The 13,802-nt window shown below is 46.9% G+C and overlaps 1 protein-coding gene across 1 annotated transcript in view; it reads right to left on the minus strand.

The window, feature by feature from the left end:
• The window catches only part of fam222aa (family with sequence similarity 222 member Aa), a gene marked incomplete at its 3' end in the record, with an annotated part of 50,460 nt that overhangs the window by 8,256 nt on the left and 28,402 nt on the right, over nucleotides 1-13,802 (minus strand). The window lies entirely within an intron of this gene.

The raw sequence follows: 13,802 nt of genomic DNA on the forward strand, positions 1-13,802 counted from the left end.
CGGGACAAAAGGAGGGCTGTAAAAGGACGCGCAGGCGGGGGGAAGCCAGAGGCAGCTTTGCGTCCTGAACAATACCTGCCTTGTGCTAATGGAGGTGTCATCTGGCACAGGGCTGATTAGTCAGCGATTACAGCCAGGCCTCAATTGTCGTGACAACTGCTGCAAACACAATTGGCCCTGATAGAGCCAGCTGTTTGGTCCTGTGCAATTAACCCTGCATCCCACTCATCTCCGGCGGTGAGCTGCCTCTAATTGACTATTGGGCACACAAAGCAGGGGCTGTCGGCTAGACCCCCTGGACAGTGACCCCCCCCCCCTCCGCTGAGGTAGAAATGATAATAATAGAGGTGTCCTGCAGACTAGGCCGCCAGTCAATCAAAGCTTCAGTGCCCCACAGGAGCTTCCTGAGGAGAGAGAGAGAGAGCAGAGAGAGCAGAGAAAACACGTGTACGAGCCAGTGATCAACAGAATAGAGCAGCCTTGTAGGGGGCAGACATGTTGAATATGCCCTAAGCCAGAGCACTAATCAATTCAAGTGCACGTGGGGGGAAATGAGAACCCCGCTGCTAGCCTGACAACAGAAATCCCATCTTTAGGAACCCTCATTTCCCACAGTCCATCTCAAGGTTGATTTCCTGAATGACAACACGCTACACGCAAGAAAGATTGGAGGCAATTTGGGAGGCAGGATATGTTATCTATAATTGCAAAGATAAAAATCTAACTGCGATTGCCATATTTGGTTCACTGTTGCCTGTGTCATCATATTCATCAAACAAATGTCTGTAGATGATGGAAATCTACGGCTCACCTCACGTCTCTCAGTGTTCTCCAGAGAGGCATGGAGTTTAGATTGCTTCACATACATACATACTTATGATGAGAATGGTAAATGGAATGAATACAAATTATTTTTGTTTGCAAACCATACACATCTAAAAAACTATTGCCACAAAAGACATAGAATAGTCATGTTCTGGGGTTCTAAGTCCTTGTACAGAGATCTCAGTATCAATATTACATTTCTGAGTGAAAATGTCTTTAATCCAGTAAATCACTATGTCAATAAACTCAATGGTGGACAGCAAGTGTTCCTACAGGGGGCGACATACTGCAATCACAGATTGGATTTTTAAGCACCATCATGTTTCACAAATGGAGATGAAAATGAGTGTTAAAGGCTTTCTGCAATCTGCACACTGATCCATCACAGCCACACAGACATGGCACAATGTCAAAAATGGATTTAGCCATTACAATACGAGATAAAAAAAAATACCTTGCTTGGACATGACTCCCAAATCTAATCTTTTATTTCATTAAAGCAAATCTCATCTAAGATTTAATCAATCTATTTCCTGCCTAAGCAGAAAGAAGAAATACAAAATTGAGAGCCTAATTTGGTCTAGTTCATCGCCACAAAGTTGAAGCCTGAAGTACAAGGTCCTTTTAGCTACCCTCTGGTGGAATAGTATGTGTATGGTTAATACAGTGTGTGCTGGGAATGAGATAAGGGCAGCAGTTACAGATAATGGCTAAGATGTAGCAGGGTAAAAAGAAAAGAAAGAAAAGAAAACATAAACAGTGTCTGTTTCCACTATATGTCTGAACAATGTTTGATTAAAGCCAGTTTGATTTAGTTTCAAAGATATGTATCGTGAACATTTGTGTACCTCATGATAATGGACAAACGTGATTAAAAATCCTAATTGGGTTTCTACTATAAAAGGGTTTCTGCAAAGAAATATAAAAATGTTATATAGCTATGGTACTGTTGTGTTCACATTTTCTCGTTAGAATTTATCTCTAAAACCAGATGTTACTGAATCAACCATGAAAATTAATTAGGTGGTTTGATGTGGCAACCTCATGCTCCTTCCAGACAGACCTGCCTTTTATGGGCTGTAGGGGAAATTACTGAGAATTGATTGATCCTGAAGGACCCCTCTGTACACATGGCATGTCTCGTGCACACGCGCACACACACACACACGCACACAAACACGCACACGCGCACACACACACACACACACACACACACACACACACACACACACACACACACACACACGTGCACACAAGTTTGCGCGCACACACACACACACACACACACACACACACACACTCACACACACACGCGCACGCACGCGCACACACACACACACACACACACACACACACACACACACACACACACACACACACACACACACACACACACACACACACACACACACACACACACACACACACACACACCATGAATGTGACCTCTACTTCTTCCTTCCGTATTGTCAGCCATACATCGCCAAAATCCCTGATGATAAGTTAAGCTTTGTATGTGTAAAAGCTCAATGTCACCAACGAGTACGTCAAATCATGTAATTTATGACTGAAGAAATAGGCCTACTGTTGATTCATGTCCAATTCATGCGTTCTGGTGCAATAAGGAAGATAATATAAAGGGACATTAGGTTGAAAGTGGTTTTAATGGAACCATGAGTAGATACAAAAGCTAATAATAGACTAGGTGGGGTAAAAGAACATAACCTCCACTGAGGTTTTCTTTTAACTTCTCCATAAAACGACAATGCGCCACACAAACAGGCCATTCTCTTAATCAAAAGGCCATTGATATATAAATCTTTTGACTGACAATGTTTTTTCCTGAGCAGCTCTATAGATTTAGTTTCTGCTTTGTCTCTCTTTGCCCTCTCCTTCCTTCCCTACACTTTACCTCCCTGGCTCCCTTTTATATTTCTTTTTATATTCTCTGTACTATTCTCTTGCTTTACCCTCCTCCGTCTCCTCTGTCTCCCTCTCAGAGTAAGTGAGTTTCATTGGGGGTGCTTGCCGGGCAAAATCACCTCAGGGCGAACACTTTATTATCTGTAGTCAAAGCGTCACCACAAATACCATTCTACACACACAAGTGTCACTTTCCATTTGTCTGTGCTCTGGCTGCATTAGGCGAGCCTAGCCTGCCCAGAGCCTTGTCTCTGACGCGCCGAGCAGAGGAAAACCAACAGCGTGGGAAAGCACACGTCCTGCATTCCTGCCCCATTAACACCACTGACACCACCACAACAGACCAGTTGTCCCTACATAGCATCGCTAGCATCATCATCAGCGTTAGAGGTAGATGAGATGATAACACCAAACTCAAATAACAAAACAAAAGTGATACATTTTACCGATGTTAAAGCACATTATTTTGTCCTGTCTCGTTTCATTTCTCCGGGGGCCGTTCAGCTCAGTGTTCTGTTCTTGTAACAAAGTGTGGTATGTTTGGAGGAGAATCAAACGGAAGAGAGATGAAGTTAATGTACGTGTTAATTACAGACGATAGGGCTGACTGGCCCTGCTTGGCCAGCAAGAACAACACCAGTGGGTGGCTAAGCAGGGCCCGCTTTGAGCCACAGAGGAATGCAGGCCAGTCAGCAGCCATGTCAGGCCTATCGCAGGACAGTCACGCACCACACAAACAGGGAAAGTGGGGCAACATGTTTACCCCACAATACACGCAAACTCCCCACAAACAAAACTGTCACACAGAATAAGCCGGCAGTGTGTTTGTTCCCATGACAGCCAGAAATGGCATTTCAACAGAAATAAATAAAGAAATAAAAAATAACCCTGAAAATCACACACTGAACTGAATAGAGCCCACAGCCACGACCTCATTTCAAGCATGAGCTTCACGAGGCTCTTTCCATTTGTAATAATTTATGGCCCTGCATGGCCAACATAATAGATTAGAAATGGAAAAAAGATTGACCATATTCATCACACGGCTGTTCTCTGGTTAATAATCAAGTCTGGCCGAGGGGCCCCGGGGTGGTACAGTGCATGGTTCTTTATAGACAGGGGCACATGGGCCCTCTGTGGACCCACTATGACGAGCCTGCCTGCGGGCCTGCCTGGGCCACCCTCATTGTGCACACAGCATGGTCTAGAAAGCAGAGCTTTATCAGCAAATAACCGAGTCAGCACAAGCGGCGGCCCGGTTATGCGTTGCGACTGGCACACCAGCCGATATTGTCATGTGCGATTAGGCCTGTGCTCAGAAGCCTGTGAACTCATTCCTATGGCATCAGAGTCAGCCACACCCCCTTGCACTCTCCTCCATATATCCCTGCCTCTCTCCTGCCTCCTCTCCCCCTCGAGGCTTTTGGATTTTGTGTTAACACCCATCCCTACACCCACCCACACAACACACGCACGCACACACACACCACAATATGCCCTCACACAGGCCTTTCTAAGGGGCTGTGGTCCAGTGCAAAATAACTGAGAGCCCAAAACACAACACGGACCCAGGCTGGTTTCATTTCCAAAACAAAAGCCTTTGGAGCCTAATTAACCCTGGCCCCGTCCAGAGGGGCTGTCCGCAGGTCAGAGCGCACTGCTGCACCAACAAGCCCAACTCTGCCAGTTGTTTTGTCTCAACACACCTCTCCAGATGACAGTGCTGATAGAGAGGAACAAAGGGGAGAGGCTGTGGAGCAAGACTCACTCTGGGGGCAAGCAGCCCTGCAGAGACTCCAGGAAGAGGAAACAGAGAGTCAAATGGGAGAGGACGCGAGGGAGACGTGGGACACATGAAGCTGCGGAGGGAAAAAAAACACATGGCAACAAAAATAAAACAAGCAGAACTCCTGACCTGAGATATTTATGCTGGGACTCTCCCTGTCATGGCTGTCTTAAGAGACTGTGTCACACTGCTGGGCTACTTCCTCACAAGTCTACAAGCGGAGCCGAGAGCCGGCGGCAAACACATTCGTGCAGACGCATAAGGCACACACACAGACGCACACACACACACACACACACACAAAGGGGGTAGAGGACCTGAGAGGTAGAGATTGTAGGAGCATACAGAGATAAGAGAGGAACCAGAGCAGTGAGAACAGCAGAAGGAAAGAGAGAGGGAGGGAGGGGAGACCCGGGGCGCATGGGCAGGCCTGTCAGACTGGAGGAAGCGCTGGTGCGCAGACCTGCAGGTAAATGGAAGAGGAAAGATGCCTGCAGGCTGCCTGAGGCAAGCCTGGGCCCTTCTGTTCTATCATTTAGGAGACAAGTCCTCCACTGATTCCCAATTAATATTTAACACTGCACAGACAACAAGCTTCTCCGCTGCACTACACATGCCAACAAGAGGAGAGGAGAGTAAAAGAGAGGAGAGTAACCCCAAAAGACTGATTGTAATACATGAAACATAGGCCAATTTTCTAAAGATGTACAAAAGATTGACTGACTAAATGAAGACATTATCCACGTGAGCCCTACTTCATTGTGCATTAATAGCGAAAATAGCAGATACAAGCTTGTAGATCTGTAAGCTTTTAGATTGGCGAATGTTCGCCTATTATGCCAAGATTAAAGAATATGTACACTATGGTTCATGTGATAAAATGAATTAGGACTAAATGAGCGGTCTACAGACCACTAGTGGTCCATGGTATAATTACAGGCTGAGGCCATGGGAAAATGGTTTAAAACAAACTTTTACATCCCTTAACTCTGACAGTGTACAGATGGAACCATTGTCAGAGTTACAGACCTGTAAGGGTCAATTTAGACCCCCATAAAGGAACCTAGAGAATCCCTGAAATCCGCTTTGAGAACCACTGGTTTAAAATGTAAAAAAGAAAATACAGACACAGCCATGTATTGGAGCGGGTAACACCGCTCAATATTGTACCTTTGTTGAATGTATATTAAAAAAAAAATGAAAATGTTATTGTGTTATACCTTCTTATAGCCTACTGATATATTGTTGTGGGAGGTAGGGTGAGGATTATTCGAAATATGCTGGTGGTCCAGTGCTCAACAAAGGTTGAGAACAATTGCATTAAAAGATAGAATGACTCAATGAAATGTGAGACTGGGGAACAGAATGGACATGCATGCATATTCTACTGTCCATATTGGTTTACACTTGTAGGTCCTGGGCTGGATCACACCAACCTGTATTTTCTACTTCAAAAGTCTGTTTTTAAGGCTCAGAGGTGCAGTGTAATTTGCCTTGGGGTTCACTGAGCAAGAACTGACAGACAGGGTCAGCAAAAAACAAAAAAACAAAAAAACATTTCACACGTTTGACACAATTCTGAAACCTAAGATGGAAACAATGCACTCAAGCCACATACTGTACCTGCAATACAAACACCCCTTTTATGCAGTAAAGATGGTCCTTGTCAGATAAAATAACTACACTAATTGCAGTTAAAGGTCCCACCGGAACGATTGTGCCTTGGCCAATTTGCTCTCATCATACGCACATGCTTTTCCAGTCAGGATCGCCAATCTACCTGTATTAGAGGAGGCTGACTTTCATTGAATTATGTTTTGAAAAGCTTATGTGTGTTGCCCGAATGTCACGTTCGTGCTTGAAATAAACCTAATTGTACCACTTGTTTTTGTTTTAAACCGTTACATTTTGTTATAGTCTGCATATTGCATACTTTTCTTTTTTTTTAAAGTCTGTAATAAAGAGACCACTCTATGCAGTGCTGTTAACAATCCTGCCAGGAACGTGTGACACCTCCTGAATGCCCCTCACTGTGAGCCCGCTGTGGGCTCCGCTCTGAGATGGCACAAGCAGTGTGTCATTTCCTGAGGGACAGCGGGGGCCAGGGACACTCCCTGCCCCCCCACCCCCACCCCCCCCTGCTCTCTGGCAGGCAGCGAGAGCGGGCACTGTTGCCCTGCACCTGGGACGCCCAAATGCCAGCTTGGAGGCTTTGGAACCTGGAACCTGCATTTCAACCCAAGTCCCACTGAGACAAAAACTAAAGCAGGGCCCCTCTTCCTAGCGCTCCGCTCCCGAGGCAATAAGAATGCTCCACCCCCCACATTCAAAGCAGACGGCAGAGGGCAGAGGGAAGGCATAACACTGTGGGACACCACCAGCCGGATATGATCCTCTGTGTGCCAGCACTGTGACACTGGCATGACAAAATAGGCTGTGAATGTTGCAGGCTCGAGGTAAGGCTGACACAATGGGATTCTGTCTCTATAAAAAAAAACACCTTTTAACAGCAAACTCGGGCTAATCATTTTTTGCAGCATGTCAAAGTGCGAAGTGAGAAGGCTGACCTAAACCTGGGTAACTGTGACAAAGAGAATGCAGGAGCAGCGGTCCAGGTCATGAAGTGCTAGACCTGAACAGCTGTCAATCATCTTAAACCATTAAAAGAAGGAAAAAAAAACACTTTGTGACCTCTATTTCCCTATTACACACTGTGGAATAATGACAGCCTCCGTGGGCACTCTTTGGAATTCCAAATGGGAGCTTGAAATGAGGAAGTTCAATCAGTGGAAAAAGGTCAAGTGCATGCAGCTCCTCTGTGGGTCTGCCCAGGGGCGTCACTCACAAGGGGGGGAAAGTGGGACTGGGTTACTAGGGCCCAAGGTGGAGGGGGCCTCGATTATTTTATACTTTAGCTATTGAAAAATAGCAGATATACAAGCTCACAGCGCGGCACCGAGTGCCGCGCTGCGAGCTTGTAGATCTGCTATTTTTGAAAAGTCGTGAAAATGTGTGCAAATCTCTGAATTTATGTATTTTTTAAGCGAACATTTGTTACTCAAATTTTGCTTCTGGGGGGTCCCTGGAACGAAATATTTTTAGATGGGGGTCCGTGGCCAAATACATATCATTTTGGGGGTCCTTCACATGAAAAGGTTTGAGCACCACTGACATTGAAACATACTGTAGGTTTTTCAAAAAACCTTTAAAATTTGAGATATTCAAAGACTTGCACAAATGTTCTTGATTTTTCAAAAATAGCAGATCTACAAGCTCGCAGCGCGGCACTCGGTGCCACAATATGAGCTTGTATATCTGCTATTTTTCAATACGATTCACTCACAAAATGTGAGATTTTGTGAGTGAATCCTTGTACCCAGGGCCCAGAATTTGATGCGACACCCATGGGTCTTCCCCCCCCACACACTCGCTCTCTCTCTCTCTACATCTCTCTCTACCTCCACCCCCACAGTTCCACTTTATTCCTCTCTTCCACAATCAGGGTAAAGGCTGTTATTTCTGCTGCCACTTGTGACCACATTTAAATATTCTACAGGAGACGTCACCTCCCCCCTTTTCTCCATATCGGAGAAAAGCCGCACTGCAATTTGATATGGAAGGCTAATTCTATTGTCAAGTCTCACACCGGCTTTTAGGCAACGGTAGAGAAGCAGTAGCCTGGAGGTCATTACCTGAACCCCCCCCCCCCCCCCCCCCCACACACACACACACATCCTCCATGGCTTAGGAGGAGAGGCTCAGAGAGCAAACTAATGGCTCCAGCAACTCTGCCCGCAGAGTCACAGGGCTATTAGGAAAGCTACAATCCCCAGGTGAACCCCGTGTCATGTCCCGGGGCTGTGTGTGACATGGCCGGGTTGTCTCTGTCCATCAGGCTGGCAGAGGGCAGAACTTGGCCTGACGCGGCGTGAACCTGGGATATCGAGGCTCGCTCTCTCGGGCCTTTTCTCATCTACACCTGCCTGATTGGCACCCCAGGCCCGCTGCATATAGTGTCACAGAGTCTTAGGGGGAAAATCCTGAATGTGAATTTTACCTCTGGGGCGCACACCACATACTAGGCTCTGATGCCTGGTTCGAGTCCCGATCCCGACGGCCTTTGCTGCGTGTCACTCCCCCATCTCTCTCCCTGTCTCCTGTCTACCGACTGTACGATCAATAAAGGCAAAAAGACCAACATAATTGCTGTGTTGCATGCACTTGCTTGTATATCGTCGCTGTCGTGTGAAAACCTTGTATGTCCAAAACCGTTCGTTTGGCATTTTATCATTTAAAAAATGATTTAAACTAGTGAAAACAGCAGATCTACAAGCACACAACGCCTCGCGGTGCGAGGCGTTGTGTGCTTGTAGATCTGCTGTTTTCACTACTTTTGTGCGACGGCCTTGTATGATGAAGCAGGGCTTTACTTTGCGAAAGAACTTACACATTTCAAATGTGGTACGAGGTTTCCACCCGACAACGACGATATGTGCGTTTGTGTGTTTGTGCGTGTTGCCACCAGGTCTTGCTTGGGTTAGTCAGAGGAATGATGGGAAAACCCAGATTGGACCAGAAGTCTGATCCAATCAGAGAGAAGAAGATGCAGGAGTGGTAGTGACGTGCATAGCTAACGACTACATGACCTACGACAGGATAAGGAACATTAGGGCATTAGCCGTGCCATCCTTGTGCAGCATCCATCTATCTCGCCTGCAACCAATATACTGTAACTGTGGAGTGACAAATACAATTTACAAATTAAAGTCTAGTGTATAATTGGGGAATATACTGTAAATACTGCAGATTCCCTGTCAGCAGAGGGCTTCTGGACCTGTTATTCTCCAGTTGACATGTGGCACAATAATTGCTGTCTAGGCCTGGGAGGGAGTGATGTACACTCTACGGAGCAGTGGGGCCTGCTGCCCCTCTCTGTCCAGCCATGTCAGTGTTACTCTCCATTGCCACACCTCCCCGTCCTCGGGAGGAGCGGGGACATTATATTCACTCCTGCTCCCGGGAACTTGAGTCTAGGGATAGGACGATATGAAAATGTCATATCACGATTATTGTGCCAAAAGAAATCGCGATTTACGATATTATCATGGTAATCAAAATCCATTATCCTGAGGCGGAACATTTGCCCAAAAAATAGCAGATCTACAAGCTCTACAAGCTCTACAAATAGCTCTAAAAATAGCAGATCTACAAGCTCACAACGTGTCACGTTGTGACGCGTTGTGAGCTTGTAGATCGGCTATTTTTTGGCAAAGACATTTGATACAGTGAAAAAGACTATATCGACTATGTATATTATAAGTACCTTTTACCAATTAGAAATATGTTCCTACGAAACAGTGTGGGCTCGCTCGTGACTATATTCTGCAGCATGCTAACTGTCATGTGAAGCTCAACCGATACTCCAGCTAACACCACTTGTATTTGAGTCTTTTAGACTCAAATACAGTCATGCCACCTCATTGGCTAGTGGCTCTGCCTTTCAACTGTCTGCGGCACAAAAAGTTGGCAGAAATATGCCAACTGTCTGCGGCGGAAATATGCGGCGGAACTCACTCTATAAATAATGAGGATAACATAGTGTTCTCGCCTTCGGCGAGCCCACAATTATAGAGGGTTTAAGTGGTACCGGATATGCAGCTCGTCAAATAAAAGGTGAATTGGATCCCAGTGCATGACGGAGGACGATATCACGACAAATTAAATCTCCACGATACGATTATTGTGAGTGTTTTTTTACCACGATAAACGATAATATCGCGTATCGTCCCATCGCTACTTGAGTCCAATCCTGGCGGCGGCGACTGAGGGGGAGAGAGGGGTCGGGAGGACGGCTAGGAGTGGCTGACGGGCGGCCACGGTCAGTGGCATCCATCCCACCACTGCAGGGTTTGTCTCTCTCATGTGACTGGACGTTGTGCCCCTGCACAATGAGAGGCCTTGGCTCCACTGCCATCTCCGCCTTTCATGTCTCCATCTAGGGCAGCGTTAGGGAGATGTGGCGGGGAGTGCGAAGGAGGGGGGGCATGCTACAAATGTCACCCATAAGGGGGGATTTAATTAAAAATGACAGGGGCTGGCACTGGAGAGTGGAGCCACATACTGTATGTGGAGAATTTGGACACACTGAAAGCAAGTGGCTATGATTTATAATTCAAGTAATGCGCTGCACTCCTTTTTAATTCCATGGCCGGAGAAAAAAATATATGAAAAGGCCGCCCCTGTGAGGCTAATCCAATATGATATTTTTAAGGGCAGGCGGTCAATGGCTTTTTGAAAAGCCAGCTCCTCTCCCACCCTCCCTCCCTCCCTCTCTCTTCTCTACTTGTCTGTCTTTCCTCATCTCCCTGTGCCTCTCCACTCATTTCTCTTCCCTACTCCCCCCTTGCTCCCCCACCCCCACCTCCAGCCTAGCCAGACAGAGCGAGGGGCTGTGATAATGGAAACATCCCGCTCTCCGCCTCTCGTTTCTCCCGCTAAGCTCTGTGCGCTCGGGGGAAATTGATTGTCTGGCGAGCCGATCTGAACGCTTCCAGCTGATGGTAGAGCCAGTTAAGTCCTTTTTTATTGAGGGTATGAGGGATTTTTAATGGGAGTCGCATCAATGAACTGTGCAGCCTGTCGGCATCTGCATGCAGGGGCTTTTTCTAATACCCTCATGCCCCCCTCCTCACACTCTCATCCCAGATACCCTGCCCCAGCCCCCCCCCAACACACACACACACACACACACACACACACACACACACACACACACACACACACACACACACACACACACACACACACACACACACACACACACACACACACACACTCTTCTCCACTTTGTGCAAAGGACAGCAGATGCAAATGACACAGCTCACCTCTTCGGCACTACCTCGTAATCTCCACATGCTTTTCTCCCTCTCGTTTCTCCCTCTCCCTCTCTCTCTCTCCTTGTGAGGCGTATTCTGCTTTTCAGACTCCCTCTGAGAGCCCAGGTCACCTTACCCACAACCCCCTCCTGTCTTGTCTTGCAAACTGGGCCACGACTGATCAATCACGGGGACCTGCTCAGCATGGTGAGATGAGCATGCCCACTCTCTTCCACCGGGCCAAAGCCAACATCTGCCTTTCCGCACCCCGTCTGGGCCTGGCTGAACAATCGTCTCATTGAGGCCAAAGGCTGCACACAAAGATGAAATCCTACACTTTCACCTCCATGGGGACAGAAAGGAGGCCATTATGCTCCAACACACTCATTATGAACCTCAAGTTAGGCGCTGTGGTAATCTTTCAATCAAAGGGTTTAACAGGTGGTGAGAAAGACATGGGGAGAGAGTGTCAGTGAGATAGAGAGAGGGAGGTGGGGAGGGAGAGAGCGTCGGGGGGGTCACTGAAGGGGGAGGCCAAGGAGAGACTGTTCTTTTTCTCTATTGATTCAAGCCCTGACTCCCTCTGGCTGCGCCTCAATAAAAGTGCCCTGAGAGGAAGTGGGCTAATCCTGTAGAAATTGGAAGGAGGGAATCGATTAAGACGACCATTGAGGACTCCCTCTATTTCTCTCTCTGGCTCTCTCCATCTTTGCCATCTGTAATTCCATTTCACACAGTTCCTCACCGTGCTCCCTTTCACTTCCTCTCCCTGAAACCTCATTAGTGAACCTAGCTGAACCCCACTCCACTGTAGAGCTACCCCTTCCAAATGCACTCTGAGCTCTGTTTATCCATCTGCCTCTCTCTCCATACCGTACTTCCTTCCATCCTTCCCTCTCTCTCTCACACAAACAGTTGCTCACGTGCACACAAACTCACATATCGTCGGTGTCGGGTGGAAACCTTGTATGTCCAAAACCTTTCGATTTGTATTTATTGTTTTAAAAATGAACTAAACTAGTGAAAATAGCAGATCTACAAGCACACAACGCCTCGCACCACGCTTGTAGATCGGCTGTTTTCACTACTTTTGTGCAACAGCCTTGTAGATGAAGCAGGGCTTTACTTGGTGAAAAAAACATACAAACTTGAAACTGAGATACAAGGTTTCTGCCCGACAGTCCGATATACACCTCCACATATACACTAGTAAAAAAAAAAAAAAAAATGACACAATCTACTGTACTGTAAGTGCAGCCGGTAACATTACCCAGTAACCCTTTGCCTCCACCCCTGATAGTAGGAGCCTATGGGAATTGAGGAGTAGCTAATTGGCCAGTGAGTTGCTTAGAAGCAAGACCACAGCCAGAGCTTCAGTTCCTCCCCTTATAGCCCCACTGTGTCGGGTACAGAACTGATCCAGTGTCCCAGTGATGCAGAGGAACACAGCCTGCTATTCCTGCTAAGCCTCTCTAAGCTGAGGTAGAAACTGCTAGGTTAGTGCTCTCCTGCTCTCCATCACCATCCCCTTTTAATCGGCTTGAGGTAGCTAGCAGGCCTGCCATGTAAACAAAGGACTCCTGGAGCATTCTATAAGGGGAACAGACCTCTCTCTCTCTCTCAATCTCTCTCTCTCTCGTGTCTGAAAACAGACCCTCTCTGTTAACGGCTAATCCCACGGCCTCAAGGAAATTAGGGAAAAACTCAACGTACAGATTCCTGACTGCCTACTGACTGCTTTATTTTAATCCCAAGGCTGTTGGTCAGAGGAGACGGTTTTCACCGGTTCCAAAGCATAGTTTCTGTCAACTTCGTCCCTTGAACCGTTCTGTGCGTGGACCGAGGGGAGGTGCTCTGGGAGGCAAACAGAGCAGCTGTCATGCTTTACAGGCGGCCAGCACGGCCGGGGCCAGACACTGTAAATGTTTACAGACCCTCAGGGTCACCCAGGGCCAGCGAGGCACGTTAAACAGTGTCTGTTCAGCCCTGTTGCCACGACTGCACAATCAGCACAGCTAAACAGCCCCCCTTTCCCAATCGTACACCCGCTCCACAATGAGTAGCCAAACAAGATGGCAATCCGAGGTCTAAGTGCAGAGCGAATTAAACTGTTTAGAATTCCTCTGAGTTGCAAGGAGTGAATGCACATTCAAATCCAGAGTGCTCATTTAATTCAGAGTGCGTTAAAAAAAGGATTTGTAAGGGCTAAATGTACACTCCAGATTTTACGGTGTATAACGGCGAACAACAGTAAGTTGAAAGTCCATTTTCCATCGACATAATTCACAGTCCAGGTTGGTTGTCCGTTGCCATTGTTCAGTATAATCGTCAAGCTTGAATGCAACAGAAATAAACAGTGGCCTCTCTGATTCCTCCACTACTTTTAGACAACT

This window comes from Nannobrachium achirus (genome assembly GCF_963921795.1).
Source record: "Nannobrachium achirus genome assembly, chromosome: 12".
Lineage (NCBI taxonomy): Eukaryota > Metazoa > Chordata > Actinopteri > Myctophiformes > Myctophidae > Nannobrachium > Nannobrachium achirus.